The 13,766-nt window shown below is 35.2% G+C and overlaps 1 protein-coding gene and 1 pseudogene across 6 annotated transcripts in view; one reads left to right on the forward strand and one right to left on the reverse strand.

Annotated features, from left to right (window-relative positions):
• FGF12 (fibroblast growth factor 12) overlaps positions 1 to 13,766 on the reverse strand; it is a 638,738-nt gene that overhangs the window by 119,481 nt on the left and 505,491 nt on the right. The gene's annotated exons all lie outside the window — the stretch shown is intronic.
• On the forward strand, positions 13,349 to 13,761 carry LOC119258090 (midkine-like; annotated as a pseudogene).

The raw sequence follows: 13,766 nt of genomic DNA on the forward strand, positions 1-13,766 counted from the left end.
ATAAAAAAAATAAATCTTTAAAAAAAAAATTAGGTGTTGCTCTAGAGTTTGTAATAAACATTTATAATTATCCAAGTTCATTTTCAAACAATAGTGTACTATTTCACAGTTATTACAAATACTATAACAGCATTCCCAACACCTCCCTTTCCTCTCATAACATTCTTGTCATTACTTTCATTAATCCATAAGCTATAATCACCAAACTCATGGTTGTTTTTATTAATTTAAATGAATTAAATAAATTAAGTATAAGAAAAAATAAAATCTCATTTTATCTTCATTTAGTCATTCCCTAACATTTTCCTTTATTTATGTAGATCTGAGTTTCTGACCTATATCATTTTCCTTCTCTCTGAGGACCTAAGTGTTCTTGCTAGAAAGATCTACTGACAACAAATCTTGTCAATATTTACCTGTCAATATTTACCTCTCAATAAAGACCTGAGAATGTCTTTATGTTTCCTGATAATTTTGAAAGACAAATTGCTGGATACAAAATTCCACATTGGTGGGTTTTTTTTCCCTTCAATACCCTAGCTTTGATTGTCTGTTTTCTGAAAATAACTCTGATATAATTATTTTGTTTGTTCCTCTGTAGAAAAGTTGTCCCCCACTTCCCTCTGGAATTTTTTTGGATATTCTCTTTTTCTTTCCATTATCTGTGGCTTGAATATGATATAGTGTAAACTTTCAGATATTTTTTGCTTGGTGTGTTTTGAGCCTCTGGTTATATAATTTGTTCTGTGTCATTAATTTTAAAAATTCTCAGACACTGTTACTTCAAATATTTCTTCTCTTTCTATTTTCTCCTTCTGGCATTACCATTACACATGTTATACATTTCTTTAATTGTCCCATAGTTCTTAGTGTGCTGTGTTTCACCCCTTCACCGGTTATTTTCTAGTTTAGGAAGTTCCTATTGACATATATTCAAACTCTTTGCTTCATTCTAGTCTACTAGTCTGCGAATGGGCTATGAAAGCATTCTTCATTTCTGTTAATGTTTTTTATCTGAAGCATTTCCCCTTGATTTTTCTCTTAGAGTTCTAATCTTTCTGCTTACATTACACATCTGTTATTTATTGCATGTTATCCACTTTACATTCAATTCCTTATCATATTAATCATAGTGATGCTCAATTGCTGGACCCATAATTCCAGTTTCTTTGCCATTGCTGATTCTGTTCTGACACTTGACCTGTCTCTTCTGTGTTTTTTGCCTATCATCAAACCTTACAAATTTTGTCAAAAGCTAGAACATGATGTGTCGTATAAAAGGAACTAGGATATATAGGCTTTCAGTTCAAATTATATATCCGTTTGGCTAGGAGTTACAATGCTTTTACTATTTGCTATAGTTGTAGGTATCAGAAGCATCTGTTGTCTTTGTTTTTGCTTCACTTGTTGTCTGGTTTTCCCCATAAGCTCCTTCTTAAATAGAATTGCAGTTTATAGTTGAATAGTTTATAGTTGTAACTGCCTATTATTACAGAGGAGCCCTGAAGATATAGTGAGAAACTACTGAGAAGGAATATATTTTATATTACTATGACTAGGTTTCAAACTAGGGTCTTGTGTCCCTGGGCTGCGACCTTCACAAGTGCTTCTCAGCTTCTTCCACACATGCTTATGTGAGATGGGAAAACTAGGCAGAGCTGAGATTGGCAGACCTAAGCTGTCTTGGCTAAGTTCTGTTGAAAACCATGTTGGTTAGAGACTGATAAAATACTTTTCCTGAGGGGATGTCTTTGTCAATGAGAACAAATGCTCATGACATACTGTAAAATGGCTACTTTACCCTCCCCTTAAAACATGCAAGAAGACTTTTTTTTTTTTTGTCTTCACCCTGAGAGCTTGATGGGGCTCCTGAAGCTAAAACTAATGAGATTGTCTCACCCACAAGGACTGCACCTCCATGTTTTTCTCATTCATGCTACCCCATGTTCTATCTCTAGCAATTAGTCAATTACCCTTTCCCTTTAAGTAGTCCTTGCAGGATTTAGCTGCAGCTTCTGCTCTGAGGAAGCTCTAAACTCTGTATTTTCCTATCTCCCCAGTTTCCAGCTGGCAATTTGCCCTGTGACCTCAATTCTGTGATATATCCAAGAAAAGTTTTTGATTTTTAGTTTGTTCAGCTTTTTTTCTTGTTGTGGGGATGGGAGTGGCGACTTCATAGCAATCTCCATGTGGGATTAGAAACCAGTCAAGGGGTTTTTATTCTACTTTTGTATTTTTATCCTTTATATGTGCTATTACTTCTTTCTGGAATATCCCTCTTCCCTTTCACAGAATAAGGATCTCAACATTTCTCCGAACCCAGTTCATGTATTACTTCAATTCTGAGGTCTTCACTCAGAGATTTAAGGAGAGACTTAATCACTTTTTAACTATGTACTTCATACCACAAGGCCCGTAGGATGATTATATCACTTCTCTCATATTTATATTGTGTTATTCATAACATTATGTGTGTTACAAGTGAGTGTTTTAGGAAGTGACTATAGACTATACTGTATGTTTTATTAAATCCAAATAAATAATTTAGTAGTTTATTGAATTCAGGATTTTTCTCTCAGGTTTGACTTTAATTCATTTGATCCCTTCAGCATGAACTAGGTCTGATAGTCCACCAGGTGATATTTTTTGAGTTTACAATGGAATCTTTGTGGTTCTGTCTCATTTTTATGTAAAAGCTACAGAAAAGTAAGATGGTTATAGAGAATGATGCATTTTTTTTAAGATTTATTTATTTTTATACAAGAGCTGGGGTACAGGCCAGAGGCATGGGAGGGTGAGAGGATTCACGAGAGACAGAGCAGAGAGTAGAATAGACAGAATGACCGAAATACACTGCTGAGGGGAGCAGCGGGCGCGACAGGAAAGGTCTGCTGCACCATGTGGGATTCTTGCTGGCTGGCCTGGATCGAACCTGCACTGCAGAGGCTGCAGACAACTTCACAGAGCTGCACTCATCCCGTGTGCCACCGGGGAGGCCCGAGAATGATGCATTTTTAAAACATATATTCAAGAGATTCTGAAGACAGATTACTATTATCCAATGTTCATTAAATTACTTGATAAGTTTTAAAAGAGTTTGCAGGGGCCTCCCTGGGGTGTAAGGGGTTAAGCTGCAGTACTATGATGCTATCCACAGCCACTGCAGCTTGAGTTGGATCCCTGGCCAGGGAGGTGACCCACATGGCGCAGCAGACCTCTCCTGACTTGCCAGCTGCTCCCCTCAGAGTGTATTTCAATTAGTCTGCCTGTTCTGTTCCCCACTCTGTCTCTGGCGAATCCTCTCATCCCCTGCACCTCTGGCCTATACCCAGTTCTTGCATGCATAAATAAATAAATCTTAAAAAAAAATGGGTTTGCAGATGATCCCAAACTTCACTGGTATATTAACATAGTTTAGTATCACTCATCTTGCCATTCTAAATGGTTCGTTACTTAGGAGATTAGAATTAGAATCACTTTCTATTTCACCAAATCAATAAGAAACTAGATTGAATGAGAAATCTGAGCAAAAGTTTGCCTAGTTTGGACATGAAATGGAAACTCCTTATCTCAGAACCGGTTTCCTGGCTAGTGGCAATAAGAAGAAAGTTGTCCCTATAGTTACCAAATAATCAGTGCTCTAAAATTCAATATCATTTCCAAGTTGGAAAATTCTTGATGGTAAGATGGAGTACTTGCCTTACACTGTTCATTGTATCCTGATGATCACATGACTTCTTGCCCATCATGAAAGATCAATGAATAATGTTAAATTGATATCTGGTTAATAAAATAAAGTTGAGATTTTTGCTGAAATATGCTCCAATTATAGTTTTTCCTTACCCTGTTCTTCAAATAATCTCTACACCAGAAATTACTAACATAACTTAGAAAATATAGTATAGCTACAAAATTTGCCTTTCCAAAGATTCGATTCTGGAGAATGGGAGCAAAAGGGCAAAACAGGTAAACAGAAGAACAAAATGTACTTATTTACTTGGATTTTTGAAAAGCAGGTCATGCTGCAAGATTGCCTTTAAACTACTGTTCTCTAGGAAGAGAGTAATGTTTATTGTGACTCTCATGGTAGATCAATACAGTTAGGGAGTAAAAAGAAGAGAAATCCAAATCACAAGTTCCCAATAATTCAGAAACTATTGAACTCTAGACAGATTTTATTGTGATTATTGACTTTCACAATGTCATAATATTATTGAGTTAGAAGTCTTAAAATGAGTCCCTGAAACTGGAAGCTGAATCTTTGATTCACTGGCCCTACTATTATGCAAAGACCACCAACTTTTACTTCACAGTACTTACACTAGACAAACTGAAAGGACAGCTTGACAGCTACCCCTGTTAGGCTGGGTGAAGTATCATATTCAAAATTACAATCTAGAAGAAAAGCTGTTCTAGTATAACAGTACGTGGGATTTCATATGACCTCACTAATGGAGAGCCTTTATACACTGGTCTCCTATGATATAAAGTATAACATGTCACCCATTTAACCACTATGACCCTTATGATAAGTAAACAATTAATTCCCATGAGAGTAGAATTATCTCCACTTTATAGATAAAGCATCTTATTATCTAATAAATAGAGGGACTTGTTCATAGCCATATAATTGTTAATGGGTCAAGTCTGTTCTGAAATTTGAGCTTCCTAACTCGAACTGGAGTGTTGTTTCCACTGCAATCCCAAACAAATTCCTTTGTGTCAAGAACTTATTTTCTAGATCAGTGAGTTGTGAAGAATATCAACTTATTATAGAGAGTAAGTGAAATGAGCTAATGAAATATTATTAGATGTAATTTGCTCCTGTTTAAAGAAAAAGTTTATGTAAGTAAATAGGCATTTCTCTAAGAACCCATCCTGTGAATACAGTTTCATTTCTTTTATTTTCTCATTATATCTTGAACTTCCTTTAAATTCTGAAGCTCTTGTTTCATTCCCTACTACCTCTCCCCAATAAAATTGAAATGTCAGAAAGTAATTATGCTTTTAATTTTGGTGTTCAGACTGAGTCTCCCTTATTAGATCACATAACATGATTATTTTCATGAATAAAGTGGTAGCAATTAAAACTTTTTGCAAAAGGTAAATGAAATACACCTCTTTGAAAATACATCCTGTTGCAAGAGTCTTTAGGTAAGATTATAGTCTATTTTAAGTTTGATCATTTTAATGGAAATAAGTAGAGATAGTCAAGCCAACTAACAACTAAGTATGCTCATTTAATGTCAAGAAATGTTTGAGCACCTACCTCAAGTTTGAGTACCTATCTCAAGCACATAAAAAAAAAGTGTACAGCCTGGTTCTGAGTCCTGAGAAAATCACAGCTAGGGAGAAATGGATATATATTCAATTGAATAAAAACGTGTCCTGTTTATTGATAGAAATAATTTTCTTCTTGGAGAAGAAAACTCAATAATTCTGCTAGTGCAAGTGAAGACTTCAAAAAGGAAGTGATAATTTAACTGAATTGTGAAGAGATGTTTTTGTTACAATCTGAACGTAGATGAGTAATCCCAATTTTCCAGATGGTATGTCATCAAATGCCTAACCGGGTGTTTCATGGTGCAGCAGACATCCATCAGAAGTGAATTTTATGATGGAATTATTAGGAGTCTTTTTTTTCTTCTTTTTTCAATATGTTAGTCTCCATAAAGTTCTCGCCAAGTTTTAAAATCCTCCAAGTGAAATTTGTACCAATGGTAGACTGGCAGAAAGACTTTTCATACACAATAACTTGCTCTGAATACTGTGGTATTTTTAAGATATGGAAAATTTTAAAACACCCATAAATATGTTCTTCTTTTTCAGTTACCCAGAATTATCTACAGCCTGGACGAATTGATCGATTTCTTAATTTATGAACTCATGATCAGAGTTTTTATTGTGTTAGGCATTCATAATGGAGAACATTGAAGTTTCTTCAAGGAAGTTTTAAAGGGTGTTCAAATAGGCCCACAGGAGAGGATGGTATAGATACATTCATAAAGCAGAACAAAGAAAAAATTCCTAATAATTGCAGTAATTTCTATTTTTAAAATATTTTGACTATTTTTATTACTGTGTTAAGTATGCTAAAACAGGCTACATATACCTTGTAGTGTAGAGAAGTGTTATTGTTTATTGCTGAGATACAATCTTATGATATGTGAGTCAGACCTGTTGTGTAAAGCGTCATCATCATTCTAGACTTTCAAATTATTTTCTTTAGAATTTATATTCTATACAATGCTAAATTACAAGGCAAACAGATAATAGTGAAATAAAATATAATGGTAAAGTAGAAAATTAATGGTCAAACACAAATGGAATTCCTCAGTGACCCAGAAGAAATTAGAGGTTTCTAGGTCTAAAACAAGAACTATCTATTTTTCCCTTCAAATAAACTTTAGTACTTGTTGATCACTCCATCTCTCTTTGCTTAACTTTCAAGGTTTAGATTTAATCATATAGCTTGCCTTGATAATTTAAATCTTCCTTGATTTCCCAATTCCTCTATCCTTATATCCATTATACTCATGAGCATTGCACAATTCAGTACTGATTATATATATATATATATATATATACACACACACACACACACACACACACAGAGATGTGTGTGTATATTGTGTGTATGTATGTATGTATGTGTGTGTGTATATATATATTTATATAATCTCATTCTCCATTATATTCTCTTTTTTTACAGATTGCCTCTCCAAATAAATCAGGGAGGCCATGCCTAGTATTTTCTTTGTACCATCCTGATGCGTAACACAAAGCTAAGCATAAAGCTTTGTTCAGAAGTTGTTCAGAAGTTAACAGTCTGTAAAATTTAGCTTATTGTTTTAATGTGCTTAGTTATCTGGTCTGTTGCATCAAAGAAGATTAGACACAACCATGAGAAAGAGTCTGAAAACTTACACAAATTAATAGATTATGTGGGGAAAGCTTGCTAAAGCAGTAAAATCACTGACCCCAGAATATTCAGGGATCATTGAGTAGAGGAGTAAATAATTGCAAAATCTTAAATGTCAAAGTGAACATAACTAGAGAAAGCACATAATAATTTAAATTTCTAGTTCAACAACTACTTATCTAATAGTATGCTCCAAAAACAATACTAGAAGCCAAGTTTACAAAGACTGACACAGCATCTGGGTCATTTGTTCCTGAGAAATTCACTACTTACTGGTGGAAAGAGAGATATTATGTTTTATTCCAAAATAAAATGGCAAATGTTGTGGTAGATATAGTCACCCCATAGGCACACAGAAGAAAGATCTCTTAACCTAGTCTGAGTGAAAAAAGGGTTCCCTGATGAAATAACACCTTGATGACCTCAGGTCTCAAGGAAAGGTAAAGTTTTGGCCTGTCACTGCTTAATAAGGCATTATCATTCCTAGAAATAAGATAAAGAATTGTTTTAGAAACTGCTACCTGGATTTGGGATATAATTAAAGGAGAAACTTTAGGCAGAAGTGACAAGTTTTAAGCAAACTGTGGGTACTGAAAAATAAATTGTGAATTGCAATACTACTCTGTGTGACAATGATCCATCATTCACAGAATGCAAGCAATTATCTAACAGAAGAAAAATATTTCACAGCAAGGAACCAGAGCAATTTATAGCAATTAATGCAGATTACACCTAGTTATCAAGAAATATTATCAAAGCCAAAGCACAATTACATAAACCATCTGTGTGGCATTTGAGAAGAACAAAAAAAGAGAGACTTTATTTTCCTATGGGATTCATGAATCTTCCTTCAAGAATGAGATATTTGTCTATGATTAATTTTTTAAAAATCTTCATTAAAATATACTGTGAGCTTTTGTTATATGTGAAAACAAGATTAAATTTATGTTCAAAATCCAAATGATATTTAATTGTTTAGTCTACATTTTCAACTAAAATTCATCCATGACCATACCATTTCTTGAAACATCAACTATACAGTTTTCATAATTAGAATTCTGGCTACGATAAATGCACTACAGCAAGTAGATAGCAAACTAACCTTTTTATTTTTTTAAAGATTTATTTTATTTATTTATGCATACAAGAGCTGGAGTGTAGGCCAAAAGTGGGGGGGGTGGCGGGGGTGGGGAGGAGAGGATTCACTAGAGACAGGGTGGGGAGCAGAACAGGCAGATCTACTGAAATACACTGCTGAGGGGAGCAGCCGGTGAGACAGGAGAGGTCTGCTGCACCATGTGGGTCAGCTCCCTGGCTGAGGCATGGAACTCATGCTGATAGCTTGATAGTGCTGAAACTTAACCCCTTGTGCCACCAGGGAGGCCCCAAACTAACCTTTTTAGTAATGAGCTTTCAATAACAAAGTTGACAAAATCTCCATCAGTGAGTCTATTCTTAAACTAGTTGTGTTAGTTACCTAGGCACAGGTATGATTTTTATTAACCCACTTTTCTATTTGGATCTGCTCTTTAACTATTGCCTACAAATAGTTTATACAAGATATAAGCTCTTCTCTGCCTTTTGAATATTCAAAACTTCCTGATGAGTTTTCATGTATACTATATCTCACATGCTTAGCTTTATATCATGGACAAGAACCAACAATAGTGATGCCAAAATAAACCCTAGGTCAGAGCGACCTCTCTGTCTATGGAGAACATCTCCAGGTACAATATGATTAAGGACAAGTTTTTGAAGTCAGGTAAGCCCAGCCTTGTGACATACTATATATTAGCCAAGCAACCCCCAAAATTTCATTTCTTATCAAAAATTCAGCTTCTTGTCCATTAATACTCATTTGAAGTTAATAACCATATTTATAGCACAAAAATGTGCCAGCAATTGAATAGCATGTTGCATGTAAAACACCTTACACATTATGTGGCGTATAACTAGTGTTCAGGAAGTAGTAGCTATAGTTAATAGAAGGCCACTTCTCATATTGTTAAAAGATTTCACCAATATATATAACTGTTATTTTTAGAAAAGAATGAATTTCCAGTTTTGCACAGTAATACTACCATCATGAGGGTAGTATTCATAATCAAACTAAATAATGTGCCTGATGTTATAGTCTGTACAACACACCGATGAAGTAAATAGCCATACAGATTGTTGATGCTGACTTGGACACAGGAGAGAAATCCATGACATACTATATAGATGAATGACTGGTAAAATTACCATTGTTTCTGTTAATGATGCCCAGCATTTGGTGTCACAAGGTTAATGCAATACAGTGAGGTTTATACTACATTAATCATGGGGTCAAGTCATTTGCAAGAGTTGCAAATCTTCTTATAACGGGATATTCCTAGATAATGTGCAAGATAGAACAGGCATTTTGTGACTAAAGGTTCTGACCTCAGTTCTGAGTGGCCTGCAAAAATTATAATGGCCCTTTATTTTTTTAATGCACCCTATAACTAGAGCTCTAGAGCAATCAATAACCATATCACCATGTACAGAGGGCAGCACTTTATGGCTCCAGAATTCTTTCAATATTATTACCTCTTTTGAGCCTCACAACCCAGTTAGGTGGTACAGCAAAGATTAAAATGCCTATTTTATAGAATAGGAAACAGAGAATCACACAGAATTGATTTGTCCAATCAGAACAGTTAGTAAGCAGCAGGGTCTTGACTTGATGCCTGATTCTCCACATCCTAACATCTTCATATGATGTACTGAAAAATTTCACTTGCCATATAATACAGACAGGTCTTCATGCTATAATTTATTAAAGTGAATCTTTGTTAAAAAATAAAAATGCCTCCACTCAGTTAATAGTGTATCCTTGTCAATAATCTGAGGGCTTAGAATTATTGGTAGTTCTCTGGTAAACTAAAAAGTTATGTATTTCAAAAACATACATAAACATCTGTACATAGATGCATATAAACATATAAACATATATGCATGTATGCATACATGTGTTTCTACCTGTACCTCTGATTAATCCTTGCCTGTTAGATAGCATTAAATTATCTTCTCCCCAGTTCATGGATTATACATAATTTGTATGTGAATAAATTACCTTTTCTATAACCATCTGGTGATTTAATACCATTGATTAGCATAGGTTTTTTTGACTATTAAACATGTCTGGATATATATAAAAGTCATAACTTATTAATTGGTATATGGAAAAAGAGTTTGGGGACCTGTGAGTGCTACTTTTTCTTTTAATTAGCACTATAGCCAAAGAAGCATTCAGGATAGTTCCTTAAAAATCTGATTTTCTCTTAAATAAATACCCTGGGAAGTACTGGCTTACTAATATGAATTGAAAGGGATATATTAATAGGTATAGATGTGAGAAACTTAGGGAAATAAGGGAAATAAGCTATACAAATGCATTATTTCCAAGTGTTAAGACAAAATCCAAAATTTTATAACCTTCGACAATAAACTCCTAGAGGAACAGATTGTGAATCTTAATTAAAAGGACTAAAGAAATTATTTTCCCGCAGTCCTCATAAAAGCAAAATGTGCTGTAGTTGACAATATTTGTATCAAATTAGCATAGGAACCATGTGTCTAGCCCAATTCAAAATACCATTTAAATGGAAATAGGAAGGCAATGGATAATGATCTCACAGTTGAAGCTCAAAATATGTGCAGCAACACTCAACCAAAACACAAAAATGGTTAAAATTAACCAAATTTTAGTTATATCCATATTAATTTCCCTATTATTACTCAGAAGCAAAAGTCTGTTCAGCACGATATAAGTGACTTTCTAAGAGCTTACTTTGTTCACAAATTGACCCAACAAGCTATTGCCAAACCATGTGTTTTCTTTTCAAATGTGTAGTAGCTCTGTGTTGGGCATAGTATCAAGAATATCAAACAATTTTTTTTTCAGTGTTCACAGCTCCGTCTGGCATAACAGTCACAGACACAAAACAATATGCTCCACAGAGTCAGCATTCTTCTTTTCCAATTTTTGTAAAGGAAACTAATAACTGGGGGCTATTAAAGGAAAATTATTCATTTATTCAAATAGTTATATAATCTCCTTAATGACTGGTACTAAGACAGTTTGGGGGGAAAATATTTTAAAGATCTATATAATTTTCTGCTTTGTAAAGTCAATCTCTCTTCTGCTCTCTGATTCTCCCATCTATCTAAAACTATAAAAACATATATATGTGTGTGTGTGTATGTATGTAAATACACATTCTATCATAGTGGAGCAAATGACTTCTAAATAAGTGATTCTGAGTAAATGCCATCTCAGAATGTCATTTAGAGATCTCTGTAGACAGACAAGGAGACATGTTAGTGGGGAATAAGAGATTTCCCTTAAGTCAATCAAAGTTTTCTCTGGTTAATCTAATTCTGTGACCTTGCAATGTTTTCTGAAGGGAAAATAAAGGCAGGGTATGGAACAGGGAAAATCTTTTCCCTTGCGAAATAAAATTAAATTATGTGAAAAATTATTTGTTACAATTTTTTAACAGAAGAGAAAATGAAGTGTGTCTGGGGATTTCCAGTCCTCTCGCTTCTGCTAAATTCTCACCTAATGTTAAAGGGGGTTCTAAAATAAAACTTAAGATATCTTTTACTACATTCTCACATCTTCACTGGCAATTTGATTTAGGGGTTATTCCACTGTTTGATTTGTTACCAATTTGACCTCTTCTCAAAAGAGTTACAAACTGGGGGAACTTTTGAAGAGAACAGTTAAGCTCAGTAAAATCAGAGTAAATGGATTTGTCAGAAGCATCTACACTGGATTGCTCTTTATTATTAATTAAAGATTTGGAGATTTTGCACCTTTCAAACTCTCCTCTTTTTTGCATGTGGAATTTATTCTATTGGTATTTGTCATTCCCCTGTCTTTTTTTTAAAATTTATTTACTTATATATATATATTACATCATTGTTCATTTTTGTACAATCTTTGCTTTCACCTCTCAGGTATAGCCCATGTAAAATTCCTCCCCTGTCTTTTCTTTAAATTCAAGATTGCTTTCCCTAGCTCTCACTTCCTGTTATTGCTGTTACTCTTTCCTTTTTATGTATAACTTCCTGCCTCTTTGAACAAGGAAACAAAACAATCTGGATTGGTAGAACTACAGATATATGAAAGAACTGCATATCATATGAAAGCAGAATAATGTTTTCACTTACAAGCAAACTACAAAAGATTTCATACAAATAGATTATAATTTCTCTTTTGAATGTTTAAAGTATCCTTTCTCTCTCTTTTTGGCTTTCTTCCTGGTTTTCCAATTTCTTTTTGTTTGTAGAGAATAATAAGTGGTAAAGTAAGAGCTTTCAACTATTAAATAAAAGAACAAAGTAAGTAACATCGATCTTCCAAATGGATAAACAGGCTTCCATAGGAATCTTATTTAGATTGGGTTAATACTACTAGATAAAATGTTATCTTCCCATAAGGACAAACTGTTTACCACTAAGATGGTTCATTTGGGCACACAGAATAAGGAAGTCACCTCAAAACTAGCTTTCTTGGGACACAGACCCTCTCAATATTGGCCATTGGACTCTACAAATAATACTAATGGTCTCTAGCAGGATAAATAGTCTACAAAGACTAGGAGTCTAAGTGGATGCTAAGTGTATTGTTTCTAGTGACACAAAATGGTGGGACTTTGAGTCTCAGAATAATCCAGCGAAGGGCAGCATGAATCCTGCCTAATTTCCTTGTTGTTTTGCTAGCTCTTAGATACTCTCTTTGGCTTATAAAAGCAGGTGTATCTAAGAGAAACCTACCTGGAGCCTTTTAGTAATGCATATCTCTGTCTTGGGAAGTGACAGGATTGGGAATAGAAAAGGATTTCCTCTCTACTAGTTTACTTACCTATCCACTTCAATGCAATGTGATAACTTTATCAATATTTCTACTACTAGGCTATCATGACTGTTGAATAATCATTGACATCAACTCTATACCAGGCATCTCCTTAAGTCTCAGCTAATTATAATCACAACCCAACAAATAAATGATGCTGTCTCTTTAGATGCTGTCTCTCCTGGGAACAATTCAGCAGATGAATGACCACAAAAACCAAAAATGTGTTAAAGAAATACTAAAAGACAGAACATCCAAATGTGGATAGATCAGATTAAGTTCTACATTTCTCCCCCGATTTTTTGTACAGTGGTGAGGAGCTGAAAAGGATCACAGTAGGGACACCGACTAAGTGTTTCAACAGGAAGCTAACAAAATGCATCAAACAGAATTTTTTTTGACAGAATATTTTTAAAGGTAAATCTAGATTTTTCTTTTATAGTCAATCTTGTAAAATCAAACAATTTCTTTCTTAAATTACTAACCAAGAGTTCAAACAATGGCCCCAGCGCGGGAGAAAGCAAAGCACTGCAGTGAGGGAGATGCGCCCTCCTCCTAGTCCTCGCCCGGCTGACCTCACCTCTGCTGTGGCCAAAAAGAAAGACCAAGTGAAGAAGGGCAGCCCAGGGGCCGAGTGTGCGGAGTGGACCTGGGGACCCTGCACTCCCAGCAGCAAGGACTGCGGCATGGGTTTCCGCGAGGGTACCTGCGGGGCCCAGACTCAGTGCATCCAATGCAGAGTGCCCTGCAACTGGAAGGAGTTTGGAGCTTCTGCAATTACAAGTCTGAGAGCTGGGGCGCGTGTGGTGGGGGCACAGACACCAAAGTGCACCAAGGCACCCTGAAGAAGGCGCGGTACAATGCCCAGTGCCAGGAGACCATCTGTGTGACCAAGCCCTGCACCCCCAAAACCAAAGCCAAGGCCAAAGCAAAGAAAGGGAAGGGGAAGGACTAGTGACC

The sequence above is a fragment of the Talpa occidentalis genome, unplaced genomic scaffold, assembly GCF_014898055.3.
Source record: "Talpa occidentalis isolate TD23 unplaced genomic scaffold, MPIMG_talOcc4v2.1 talOcc4.4, whole genome shotgun sequence".
NCBI lineage: Eukaryota > Metazoa > Chordata > Mammalia > Eulipotyphla > Talpidae > Talpa > Talpa occidentalis.